Source organism: Rutilus rutilus (genome assembly GCF_951802725.1).
Source record: "Rutilus rutilus genome assembly, chromosome: 9".
NCBI classification, from domain to species: Eukaryota; Metazoa; Chordata; class Actinopteri; order Cypriniformes; family Leuciscidae; genus Rutilus; species Rutilus rutilus.
The window spans coordinates 20,356,227-20,368,274 of NC_140223.1; the positions used below are offsets into that span (position 1 = coordinate 20,356,227).

The 12,048-nt window shown below is 37.4% G+C and overlaps 1 protein-coding gene across 1 annotated transcript in view; it reads right to left on the reverse strand.

Moving 5' to 3' along the window:
* Nucleotides 1-9,979, reverse strand: part of pafah1b1a (platelet-activating factor acetylhydrolase 1b, regulatory subunit 1a) — a 39,712-nt gene extending 29,733 nt beyond the window's left edge. The window contains exon 1 of the mRNA XM_084419395.1: nt 9,773-9,979. The gene's annotated coding sequence lies outside the window, so the exon portion shown is untranslated. The remainder of the gene's footprint in view (nt 1-9,772) is intronic.
* Nucleotides 9,980-12,048: the final 2,069 nt, after the last annotated feature.

The window sequence follows — 12,048 nt, forward strand, 5'->3', positions numbered from 1 at the left end:
AAACTTTGTCAAACAAAGTGCTGCACAACAGAGCTTGAATGTTAAAATTAAAACATGGAAGAAAATTATAATTATTCCATAAAAAATAAAGTTTTAATAATAATGTACTACTATTAGAGTTAGTATTATTATTACATTAAGACATAGATAAATTCTACCGTCAAATTGAACCAAACTTTTATTTTGCAGTAAAGACCTTTGAGTTTCTGTGTTTATGATATGACAATAGTTTTTCTCAAAGGAAACGGTAAAATGCTGATGAAGTGACTCTCAGAGGGGCTCTGGAGATGAAGTTCATGCATTCATGTCCTCGTATAGTGAGACGGCAAAGGCTGAAAACACAGCGAGCTTCAGTGTGTGTGTGTGTGTGTTTGTGTAGCAAGGTTATAATCGTTAACGAAAACGAACGAAAAAACGAAAACTAGGTGGGAAAAAACATTGTCGTTAACTGAAATAAAAATAAAAACGAGGCATTACAAAAAAACGATAACTAACTAAAACTGTATGTGTGTTTGTCAAAACTAACTAAAATAAAATACAATTATAGAGTAAATGTCCTTAGTTTTCGTCTTTGTCAAGGTCTTTTCATTTTTAACGCTATTTAAAACACGCAGCGTATTCGTTAAGCTGCTCTCCCTCCGTCTCTCTGTCACTCATGCATCTCTCACATGCGCGCGCGCGCACACACACACACACACACACACACACACACACAGCCCCTCCCCTCCGTGCACACCGCGTCTCCATGAGAACGAGTGTTCGTTCGACGTTGAAAGCAAGTTCGCGAAAGGTTGGTATCTCTATCTCGTGAACACCTTTACACAATCACACATTAAAAAGTGGATCTATAATTTATATAGATCCAATATCTGATCTGAATATAATTTAGGTCAGTGTGTTAATGTCGACCCGAGAAGCGATTGCGCCTTCTTTAGAAAGTTAACAAGTGGCAAGTTTGAGGTAAAATGCACTTTTTGGTTGTCGATGTCAAAACACTAAGCTGTGATTCAAATATTAAATAATGTTATGTCATTTTTTTTACTTTTACACTGAATGTTTGCTGCTTCAATCCAGATGAGTAGGCTATTGACTGTATAGGGTAAATTTAGTACAGGGTGTGAAAATTGTACAGCTGTGGTATTTGTATAGGGTGTGAATTCTGTATAGAAGATGTGTAGATTTTTGGTATGGCGTGTGGATTTTGTAAGAGGTAAAGGAATTTCATTGGGGTGTGAATTTTTTTCTAAAATTGTATGATGGTTTTGTTGAGTTATTATTACACAATACTTTTTCTGACCTTTTTGAATCTTGCCCCTGACAAATAACCCAAATTACAAAAAAAAGACTAAAACTAACACTAAAACTAATAAAAACTAAACTAAAACTAAGCATTTTCAAAAGATAAAAACTAAACTAAACTAGCAAACTCACTTTAAAAACTAATTAAAACTAAACTGAATTTGAAAACAAAAAGTCAAAACGAAATAAAAATAAAAACTAATGAAAAATGCAAAACTATAATAACCCTGGTGTGTAGTAAATGAAACCGCACCATTCATTCACACAGAGACACAGAACATGCAGGGTTCATATTTAAAGGGGGGGGTGAAATGCTATTTCATGCATACTGAGTTTTTTACACTGTTAAAGAGTTGGATTTCCATGCTAAACGTGGACAAAGTTTCAAAAAATTAAGTTGTACATTTGATGGAGTATTTCTCTGCCAAAAATACTCCTTCCAGTTTGCCACAAGTTTCGGAAAGTTTTTTTCGAGTATGGGCATGTGTGACGTCAGATGGGGTGGAATTTCCTTATATGGGTCCTAAGGGCACTTCTCCCGGAAGGGCGCGCGCGCGCACCCATAGACCAGAGCGAGAAAGCGAAAGCAGTGCGCCCATCAAAGCGCTGTGCTCGGCTTTAGGGAAGTCATCGGCTGCGCTGCCCAGTTCGACGCCGGATTTGCAGATCTTCTAATACTTAAGGATGGAGCAGTCCCAACGATAAAGGTTCACGGTCGTGCGTTGGAACCGCAGGCGGTGAGTAAAACTGCTTCAAATGTCTGTGTGTTGTTAGCTATCGCATAAGCACATCAAGTAAACAACATTCGTGATTCTTTCGCTCCGCCCACAAGGCACGCCTCCAGCCGCTCGGTTTTTTTCCGGAAAGACTCGGTACAGCCTATCTTTCTTTTATAAATATAATAAAACTAAAGACTTTTTGGAGATATGAAGGATGCAATACTACTCTATAGGTACTCAAGATTAACATGATATTGACTGAAACTGAGCGTTTCACCCCCCCCCCCTTTAAAGAGTCTTTTTTGCAGTTTAATATTCACAGACACTAGTCTATATTGCGATTTTAAATGTACTGACCTGCTTTTTATTTATTCATAAAATTTGACAAATTCCATGAAATTCCACGTTATACAGTAAATTCCGTTTTTATGACTGGATTCCGCGATTCCTTCCGCATTTTCTGCATCGCGAAAATCATAGGGCCCTATATACCCAAGAAAAACTGAAACCCAATATTCCAATATTGCTTTAAATTAGTACCATTTAAGTCATTGGCACTGGTTTAAAAAAAAAATAAAAATAAAAATAAATAAAATTTATATATATATATATATATATATATATATATATATAAAAATAAATTGGCATTGTAGATTTGCTACAGGACTAGGTAGGGCTGCACGATTATGACAAAAATCTTAATTAGCCTACCGATTATTCCCTTGAAATTGTAACTGCGATTATCAGAATTTATATATAAATAGATATAAATAGAGTTCAGATGCAAAAGCCTCTAAGTGCCATCTGAAATTTTCTTCTAGAATGATCATTTATCAAGCTTGTATATTTAAGTTCAATAATTTCACTTAAATGGCAATGCAAATTACCTATTCATTGTCATTTAAGTGAAATTACTTAATTTTTTTATAAAGCTTGTATATTTAAGTTATCATTCTAGAAGAAAATTTCAGAATGGCACTTAGAGGGTTTTGCATCTGAACTCTTCATATATATTATATATATATATATATATATTATAGCTATTAAATAGCAGTCCCAAACTCGTTTTTGTTAATACAATGTTGGTATGAGCCACTAGGGCTGAATGATTAATCGCACTTTACATGTAATCACACTTAAATCGAGATGGCTTATCGCGATTTTAAAATCGCAAAGGCTGCATTTATTTTTTATGCGCAGCTTGTCATTTATGTACGGCTCTGTAAACGCTGCTCCATCTGAAAGCACTGAGAGTTTGAGTCACTTATAACGTGCATTTGAAAAAACAACACGCGTCAAACATCTTTCCAAAACATGAGAAGCATTTATGAACCTCTTGTCCAACAACAGACAACATTTAATAACATGCATTTACTCCAAACTCACTTCATAACGACAGCTGAGCTCCTCCTTCTGTGAGATGATGTGCCTTCTTACACAGAATAAGGCAGTCGTCTATTTATAAGTCATGTTTAATCAAAGCGTTTCAATCTTCTGTTTATTCAGCTATAGCGATAGGGATTTCCTGGAATGATGCACATTATTGTACTTCTGCATTTTTATCGTGTTTGCATGAGAGCGCCCTCTGGAGTTCAAATGGGGCAGTATTTACTACCAATCAGCCGCACTCCACTGACAAGCTGCGCATAAAATAATCGCAGCCTTTGCCAAATCGCATGCGGTTTTATTGCGATTAATCGTTCAGCCCTATGAGACACCACAGTCATTTAAAAATATAATAAAAACAACACAAGGTGAAAATAAAGTGGCATTTTGGGGTTAATATGGAAACGACAGTTACCGTGGTGAATACACAATATTAACAAGAACTGTTAATGAAATATGGAAACTGCTCTTGGTGAATAGAATGAAAATCATACCTGCATGCAAATGCTTCTCAGCTAACACACGACATACAAGTAACATGATTTATTGGTATTTTACTTTTATTTCGTGTAATTAACAATGTAACAACGTCGCATGCTCGTAGTTTCTTTTGCACTTTATACACAGTGAAGCGATACACAGCGCACGCCGTCGCATTTGCGCGTGCAATTGAAAAGTGCGCGCTACGAGCACAGTAACAACTGACAGGACAGGAAAGTCCGTTTTTCTGAGGTGAAAGACTTTTTATTTCAGCGTACTATACATCACTGCCTGGAAGTTCCTATTGTGCTGGGTTTTCTGAAGTAGGCCTAGTCGTGATTCACCTCTCAACAACACGCACACAGAGTGGATTTTCTTTTGTAATCGCGGCTTTGAACGATTACGTAATCGTGGCACCCATAATCGTAATCGCGATTAGAAATTCAATTAATTGTGCAATTAATAGGGCTGCAAGATTAATCGCAATTGACATGAAATCGCGCTTAAACCGATTTGGTTTATTGCGATTATTTGTTATGCACAGCTTGTCAGTGACGGACGGCAGTAGTAAATGCTGGTCCATCTGAAAGCACTGTGAGTTTGAGTTGCTTATAACGTGAATTTGAAAAAGCAACACACGCCAAACATGAGAAGCATTTATGGACTTGTTCAACAAAAGACAACATTTTTAAAAATCTAAGCGTTTCAATCTTCTGTTTATTCAGCTACAACAATAGTATGATGCCCATTGGGGTTTCCTGGAATGACGCGTGTTGTCTACTTCTGCAGCGGGGCAGAATTGGAGTTTCTATGCGAGAGCGCCCTCTGACTTTCAGATGGAGCAGCATTTACTACTGAGCACAGAGCCGTACTTCACTAACAAGCTGTGCAAAAAATAATCGCAGCCTTTGCCAAATCGTGTGTGGATTCATTTCGATTAAATGTGCAGCCCTAAACAGGACTACTCTACTCTGTTCAGGAAATCAAATTAAGGAATTGAGAATATTATCCTGCAAACAAATTGTCTGAATAATAAAGCTAATCCAGCCATCAGAGTTGGTTCTCTCTTGGAGACACATGAAGGGAAACACTACAAGCCTCTTATACCCCTTTTTCACCAGCATGAACCGGGTGCTAGTTCAGAGCCAGATCTATTGCCGGGTCAGAGTTGGTTCGACTGACGAGCCTTCTAAGAACCGGTTTGCCTTTCAACAGGCCAGAGAGCCACCACAGAGCCAGGTCTTACGTCACTGTATACATCTCATGTTTCCTAGCAACGCTAGCGAGGCAGTGCCAAACAAACACACCACGCTTGTTCGAGATGCATCGGCGCATGACAAAGCACTGCGAGAGCGATCCAAAAGCATGTTGTATGCTCTCCAAACACTCCCGCAGCACTCCGCGCAGCTCCAATGCATCTCGAACAAGCCTTCCATCAAAAATGGCAGTCGTTGCATTACTATTTATGCTTATGGTTTTGTGAACCTACCTCGGCATCCTAACACGCCGAATTCAACACGTTCGTGCAGCTCACCATAATTGGCATAGACGGAGATTACAATCGAGCTGCTATTAGCTCGATTAGCTGCTATTTTAAAAAATGGTGGTCACAAGTTTCTGTTCGTCTTGTTGGTCACGGTAACCCCACCTCGAGCCCCTGACGCAAGCGGTTCTTACTTCTAAACCAGCAATGTTTTGGTGCAACTTACGAACCACTTTTCCTGGTTCAGAGCTGGTGCTTTTGGTGTCAAAAGACAAAGAACTGATTTGAAACTAGGCTCTGGCTCTGAACCAGCACTCGAACTGCCTTGGTGGAAAAGGGGTATTGGAGACCTGGATCTTTCTATAGAGGGTCTATGGTACTATTCATCATGAACAAGGCGGCAGCACACAGAATTCCCCAACCTTGCCCTAAACACTCAAAGACATTCCACACATAAATCTGACAGGCTCAGCACTGAGCCAGAGAGAGCCTGAGTTGAGACCAAAAAAACAACAGCAGTTGAATGGCTTAAAGTGCTTTCAAACGAAAAATTATTAACAAGAGTAAGAGAACAGTCTTTATCAGCAATTGACCTGCTGGGCCAAACGTTTATCTGTAAATATGCCAGAACCCAAGCACCACTTGAACTATGAACAACTCGAGAGGCTCTGATATGCTGACAGGCCTGTCATTAAAACGGATCAGATAATCACTGAAAAATACAGAGAAGCAGAAATCAAATCACCATATCATGACAGCCATAGTAGGCTTGCCAATCCCAGCAGCGTTACATGTGATGCACAGTGCCCAAGACCTTTTTTCTCTTAACAGCAAGGGCAGCTGGACACGATGCCAGGAATGTAAATGATATGCAGAGCAAGAGGAGCTCTTTATCTTCCATCTTACCCCTTCTTTTCTTTTAACTGTTTTACTAAAATAGGACAGGTCTGTAAAGTCATAGTAGCTTTTTCAGTCTTTGTCATGCAAAACATTAACAGCAGCTGAGGGAATCCAATTCAAGCAGACCCAATTTACTAGTGGCACTACATTTATTCCTTCAACTACAATTTCATATGAGAAAGTGCTTTGAGACTTCTGCAATACTAACTGTAATCTTTGAAAATTAGATTAGGGTCAGAGAAGCAGGTTCAGGCCACAAATAAGCAGTATAAGTAGTTATAAGCCAATAAATTCTCAAACGCACAGGCCTTAGTCATTCTTCGTACCAAAACAAGCCATACTGGCCATTTCAGCATGTAGATTGAATCAAAAACAGGGAAGAGATGCTATTGATCCATCCAACTGACCACCATCTTGAAATCTACATTTCACACATCAAACAGTGGAGCTTTTAGTTGCCATGGTGAACGCATTACTGATCCCCACTGGCACCGAAACGCATTATGGCAGCTTCTTTGCAGACGCACATCCAGTGAGCAAACCAAACCCACAGTAACAGTAGTTCATGCCACGCCACCTCCATCCTAGTCATTACAAACTGCCTGTTGGGACTCCACAAACACACAATTATCCTGCGTTATTTCAGCCAAGGCTTGGAGGGGTCTCTAGCAACGGTCTGTCTGTGCGCAGTCGAACCACACAACTGAGGCAAAACAGTCCAGTAGTGATTATCTGTTACTGCTATAAAAAGACCAATGCAGAGCACTAACAAGAGCATGTTATTAAGACAAAGAAATCTAGCATCTGCTGTATTCTGGTTTATGCTGTTTGTTTATTAGTATAAAGATAGTGAGAGATATTCAACAAGGACTTAGGCTAGACTAACATAGCACAAATGTTGCATGATAAAAAAAAGAAAGAAGTGTAATTTCCATCATTTTCTGTGCATCTCAAACCCCCAAAACAGGCCTGCAAGTCTGTCGATTCAATAGAATATTTAGTTTAAGACAGATGGCAAAAGGAAACATCCCTCTTTCTGAAATTGTGCAAGCTGGTAAAGACAGACGGCCAAAAAAGCTTGGACTAGTAATCACTTCTCACATTCCCTTGCTGGAATTGCAGGATCACAAAACATTTCCACTAAGGGAATGTTGAGTAGCAGCACATCTGAATGGCACAGAGCTCTAAAGATGACCAGACGTGAGCTGAATATCATTAACACAATGAAGCAGTACATTATTAAAACACTTTTGTATTATTTTTTAAAGAAATTAATACTTTTATTCAGCAAGGATGCATTAAATAGATCAAAAGTGACAGTCAAAACATTTATAAATGTCAAAAAAGATTTGTATGTCAAATAAATGCTGTTATTTTGAACTTATTATTCATCAAAGAATCCGAAAAAACATTAATAATAAGAAACGTTTCTTGAGAACCAAATCACCATGTTGTGATTTCTGAAGGATCATGTGAGGACTGGAGTGATGATGCTGAAAATTCAGCTTTGACATCACAGGAATAAATTACTTTTTAATAACCTATTCAAATATAAAGTAGTTATATAACATTTTTATAATATACAGGGGATAAAATTGTGCGATTAAAAACATAATCATGATTACAATATTGACCAAAACAATCATGGTTATGTAACACGATTAGGAGTGGGTGATATGACCAAACGAGTAATTATAATGCCTCGCATACGAGTAGCCTAATTTCCCCCCGATTTAGCGATTTATATCGGGTATATTTAGTTGGAAAAAGGTTGCTATGCTATCAAAATTTTAGATACCAGTGAAATTTCACAATTCTTGATACCAATTTCGGTACCACTGCAGACACTAATACTAAACTAATGTAAAAAAGTTATATTTCCAAAAAAAGTCCGATTGTTGAAGGAAACAAACAGTAATACAGTAAAATCAAAGAAGAAAATTACAAACAAATATAACAGAAAAAAGATAAGTTAAAGTTTTTCCTGTTAGTCTATCTAACAATTCAGTTAAAAGCCTACTAGAGAAACAGAGTAATAAAAATAAACAAATAAAACACTGCAGTCTTTAGTACTGTGTGAATGAAATAGCTACTCTGATTCTTATTAAAGTTACTAATGGTTTAATAGCTAAATCGAAACAAAAATTTGATTAATCGCACAGTGATATTTATACTGTATGTTTGATCAAATTAATGCAGTCTTGTTTTTGAAAGGAGACTCTTATTCTCACCATTAAAATGTCTTACCAAACCCAAACTTTTCAACAGTAATTGTATATATTATGCTGTTCAGTGAACTTAATCCAAGCTATAACATGATTGCAAGTTGCAACCATGCATGACACCTGTCAAACAACTAGAGGGAGTGTACAGCAAACTTGGCACATTAGCTTAAACCATAACGATTAGAGTACATCCAAAGTACACAAGGTACCACATTTTATTCAAAGCATTCACACCTTGATAAGAAACATGCATCCACCTGCCTCTTTAGCATGTTTATGTCTGCTTGCAAGATATTGTTAGTTATGCAGTCGTTAAATTAGTGCATTTATTGTTGCATACAGTGTTGGACTATAGAGATGGCCAAATATACTGCATCTTTATCTGCAGCCATAATCACATTCACATTCACAACACAACATTACAGTCAATCACAGTGTCCCAAAGAAATGAGCAGTATCGGGTCTGCATGCAAAGAATCAGCTGACCTACATTTGAAACCAGCTCGGCACAGGTACCGGGTCCAAATCTTTAGCTCACCACCAATGACGGCATGCTTTATAGCTTAATAAATGTCAAACATCTCGGTTATTTTTCATAACCTTGAAGTAAACGCACAAATATGTTATCTAGGTTAAGCGTCACGTTATGTTTTAAGACAACCAATGTGTTTGACAATTAGAAACTCGTTTGAATACTAAACATGTCTGTTTAGTAGTTACGATCATGTCTAACCCCAAATATGCTGTCTAGGTAGGAAGTTCACTAGGTTTTGAAACACAGCCCTCATCACCTTTATTATCAACCGGTATGCAAAAAACCCGACAATGTGAATGATGTAACTTTTATGTATTTACCCAAACCAAAGTGGATACGGCAAGGTCAACCTTGACCTTAACGTTTATAGATGATAAAATAGAGATTTGTGTTGACACGGGCGTTAGCCAACTGTTGCTAGCTAACATGACATTGATGAAACGACGTGTTGATTCGCCGACAACACAACGTTACACCTATAATGAGCCGCTAAAACTCGGACCTAGGTGGGTAATTTCTTGTATTTAGAGCAATAAATACGGTTACACAATACACACTGTTGGAGCTGTCGATATATTCACGACTAATTAAGAAAAAACAGAAGCTGAAGTATTCCTCCAACGGCCGCGTCCGCCATTTTGAGACACCGAGAAAAGGAGGCGCAAAAATTACATCAACAGCTCTTCTACCGGCGGTTTTTTATCTAACATGACCACAAAGGGAGACACAAATTAGATGTTCTTACCCTACAGAGTTAGCGCAGAATGTTACTCCTCAGAAGACGGTCGTAAGGGACGAAATGCGTGTTATTTTCGTGTTGAAAAGGGGGGCTGAAGTCTCGGGGTCTGCCTCCTTGCAGCGCCGCATTCGACTCTACACAGCACGGGAGCGCGCATGGGCTGACTTCAGCAGGCGGAGGCGCGCACGCCCTTCAATCTCACGCCCTCCTTTCAAAAACTGTGGGCGTTCCTTGAATAAATATTCTGCTCATCGCCTGGTATTGCAGATAACTACAAAAATGGACCGTGAAAAATGATTTCTTACATGACCTACATCAATGAACTTTAATCTGGGTACAATCAGACCGCGTGCCCTGTTTGTGAGAGTCACTTGTGTCATTCTCAAGTCAGGTGCACAAACCAGTTAACATTATGATTCAGGCTTTGATTGTAACTTCCCAGCCACATGATGCAAATGATTTATATTGATACATCTATTAGTTGTTGCAACCTAAATAAAGTTTATATATAAATAAAAACTTGAGTTCCTCTAAAAGAAAATGTAGACAATATTGAAAACAAAGTGTAAAATGTCCTGTGTTCAGACAGTATACACAATATTTCAATTAATATAATCACATGTTGTTTTCTAGTTTCTTTATTCATTTTAATACAAAAGGATACTCAGACCAAAAATAATTAGATTGCTATTTAAAAGAACTGACATTAATGTACCACTCATTAATGAAACCAAAACAGACACACAAAGGGCATGACAAACATTTCATGTCGAAAACAGGGAAATCAAAACAACAAGAAAAAAAGAAAAAAAATCCATAGATATCCTGGGGTCTTTTTTTCCTGGGGTCTTTTTAAGGTGATCTGTTTGTTAGACACAAGATGACAATGAGACTGAGCACTGTATATTGCTCTAAATCTTGACGTTCGTTTATAATAGGTTTATGCAGATTATTTTAGAGCAAATGTAACTAAACGTGCTGCAGACTGAGCAATGTCATAATTGTCATTAATCATTTGCTAACAAAAGAATGAAAGCCTTAAAAGGCTCTGACCTTTTTAAAAATTGTTCTATCAGTTATCTTCCAACCATTTAGGAAACCAAAAATGAACTTGTTTTCTTTGTTAGGCCTTGACACAGACACATTTAGAGATTAAACTGTAATTTGAATAATATTATACCCAGGAAGACATTCAAGACACTTCAAATTCAAAAAGGAAAATGAATGAAAATACCTGCCATTTTGTTTTTGCATCTGTAGTAAATAAAACCCAGACCTTTTAACAAAAAAAAACACTAAACATCTAAATTACATTAAATTGGTTTGTCATGCAATTATTGAAATCTTGATCTGACATGTTGCTTTGCTACATAACATGAACGTGTCACAGATTTGGTGAACATTATTATGAAAATGACTGTGCGGCTGAATTCAAAACTGTTTTAATCTACCGATTTGTTCTCTATGAGATGTGCAACTAGGAAGAATGAAGATATTCAATTAAGATCATATATAACAATCTTGACTGCAGATTGTTTACTTGTTATTTTTATAAACCACAGCCCAGGAAAAACCTGAGGTTAAGTACCTGGCTCAAGAACACACTAGACACAGGATTTTCTCATTAACCCTTCAGTTCAAAGGTCATACTTATTTGACACAGAACTTGAGATGCATCTGTTACCAACTCAGAGCTTTGACCACTTAAGCTACCACCATCACGTCAATCACCAGAAAATTAGTCATGTTTCTAATAAGTTTTGGTTGTTAAACTCCACTTTCGATTCCAGCACTTGTTTTGTTTCAAATATAGTTCATATATTATAATGTAATACATCAAAATTGAGTTTACGTCCGTTATCAATGTAATATATTGACTGCAGCACACCCATGTGGCACCTAAGGGTACTGAAATAGACATTCAATGACTTCTGTCCAACATCCAAGCTTTCGGATTACAAAAATCTACTGATGGCCAAGAAGTGATGAATTGACAATTAAAAAAAAAGAAAAAAAAGAAAGAAAAGTTGCCAGACCTTTTGACTTAAATAAGCTTAAATAGGCACAAATCTCACACACTATTAGATATTCTTGCTCATAAATATCATTTACCAGTAAAATCGTTTTTTTTCCCCCACCAATTTTTAGAGACAAAGCTTTTTTTTTAAACAATTTTACTTTTTGTTTTAGAGAGAAATACAACCAGGCTAGCAGTTTTCTCGCATCCATGTGCATAATCCAAGGTGCACTTAGTTCCAGCATATTGCTTCATACACAGCAAC